General features: G+C 52.1%; 1 long non-coding RNA gene across 2 annotated transcripts in view; it reads left to right on the top strand.

Annotated features, from left to right (window-relative positions):
- The first annotated feature begins 573 nt into the window (after window positions 1-573).
- LOC110596562 overlaps window positions 574-1,970 on the top strand; it is a 21,521-nt gene continuing 20,124 nt past the window's right edge. For both annotated transcript variants that reach the window (XR_002482553.1, XR_002482554.1), the window contains exon 1: window positions 574-1,073. This is a non-coding gene — a long non-coding RNA (uncharacterized LOC110596562). The remainder of the gene's footprint in view (window positions 1,074-1,970) is intronic.

Raw genomic sequence — 1,970 nt, 5'->3', positions numbered from 1 at the left:
GAAGGACAGTTTTTTTCCAGGGGTTGCCTTATTGAAATGTTTGGCACTGGGAATCTGGGGCTAGTTGGGAGCAGGTTGCCAGAGTGGGGTGTGGGCTGGGAGAAGTGGGGTAAAGCTGGTAGGTTTGTCACTGCGTAGTTGGGAAAAGTGGGGAATGGTGACGCAGTCACTGTTGCATCTTGTTAGGAGCTCTATAGGGACAGGTAGTGAGGATCCTGGGGTCTCCGGGGCCAGCTCAGAGGGGTTAAGGATGAGTTGAGAAAGGAAGTTAGCATTTAGAGATTAAATGTCATCCTTTTGGCGTTGGAAAGTTGTTTACCTTGCGCTCTCTGTGTCTCCATGTTGGCTCCCTTCCAGTTCACATGTGATGGCCTTCCCTGTACTGCTGCATCATTAACTAAGTGACTGAGCTGGCCTTCCATTGGCCAGGGGAGGGCTCTCACTCCAGACACTTCTTCTGATTGGTGGTTGGGCCAATGGCAGGTGAAAAGCTTTTTTTGATTGGCTCAGGGCAGGGTATCAAATCTGAATTTGCATTTCACTTGCTTAAAGGGGAGGGGGGAGAAACCCAGCAGCTTTCTAAAATCTCTTTAGGGGTGTGCGTAGGCTCGTGTGTCTATGCCTGCTCTTGACTGCCCAGTTGAAGCCTCTTCCTATGCCTTTTAAAATTTCATACACTATAAGGAAGAAGAGCTCAGGGCTCCTCAAACTTTTTTGGGGGAGGAAGAAAGCTGGGGAGGTAGGTGCGCAGAGGGTTGTCCAAATTGGAAGAAAATACTTGTCCTTTAGTTTGATGTTAGAAAAGGGAATTTTCCAATCAGCCACACCTCAGTGTTGCGGCAAAATAATTCTTGGCTTCCCTGGAAACACACGGGCAAGGTAGGGCAGAACTGCTGCCGATATTGCCACCACCCTGGGCTTCCTGCTGACTCTGGGCTACTCCCTGGGGACAAGAGATTTGCATTGACGTCGGGGCTGTCCTGAGGCCCTCAGGAGGCCTGTCGAGAGCTGAGCCCTGTATGGGAAAGTCCTACCTTCTGGAAGCTGCTGCTGGCTACCTGGTACTTGGAAAGGTGAGGATGGGGTACCAACCCCCGAAAATTGCTCAGAAACTGCGTATTTGGTGGGATTTCCAGAAAAGTCAGTGGGCGATGGGAGGTTTGGAGGCCCCAGATTCGAAAGGTTTGTCAGTCTGGGGAATGAGGAGAGTCAGAGTAAAACTAGGACAGCAGGCTTTTCGCCTCTGGTTGGGGGAGGGAGGCCTGGAAAAGTCAGGGTCCAGGCTCCCCATCCTGTCCTTCTTGCAGGTGTCACATTTGTGGGGAGGGGGTTTCCTAAGCTCTGCGCCATGCGCAATGGCCCCTACCCGTGACTGCGCATCTGGGAGCGCAGTGCGCCCTGGGTCTCTGGCCTAGGACGAGCACCGCCCTTCTTATTATATAACCGAGGGCACGGCATGTGCCTTCTCGGCCTTCCTTGCAACCCTACCTCCTCGCTCCCCAGGGCCCACAGAGCTGAGGGGGGTCTGATTAGGGAACAGTGAAGATTGCACTCCCTGGGAAGGCTAACTCTTGTCTAGTTAGTAACAGGAGCTAGGTTTGAAGACAGAAGTAGTTTGCTTTCCTTATTTTGGGGGCGCAGAATGTCTTTCTGTGTGCCCCATACCACCTATGGCCCTCAGGGACTCTCTGGGGCTAGGGATAGCGCCCTTCTTTCCCTTGTATCCTTTCTGATTTTCAAGAGAAAGTTTCTGAAGGAAAGGACATCATGATTGTGGGGGCCTAGTTGGGAGGTAGTTGACTGTTCACTCCACTTGTCATGCTGGGTTTTCTTTCCCTGGGTGAATTTATAATCTTTTTGGCCTCCTTTGATGGGCTGCCATTTTGGAGGCATTTCTACTGGTCTCTGACATGGTGGCGTTGGTTTTTCTGGTCCTGCTGTGCCAGTTCCGCAGAGTGGGCGGGGGGCGG

The sequence above is a fragment of the Carlito syrichta genome, unplaced genomic scaffold (assembly GCF_000164805.1).
Source record: "Carlito syrichta isolate Samal-C Ts95f unplaced genomic scaffold, Tarsius_syrichta-2.0.1 Scaffold310050, whole genome shotgun sequence".
Taxonomy (NCBI): Eukaryota; Metazoa; Chordata; class Mammalia; order Primates; family Tarsiidae; genus Carlito; species Carlito syrichta.
This window is presented reverse-complemented; position numbering and strand designations above follow the sequence as displayed.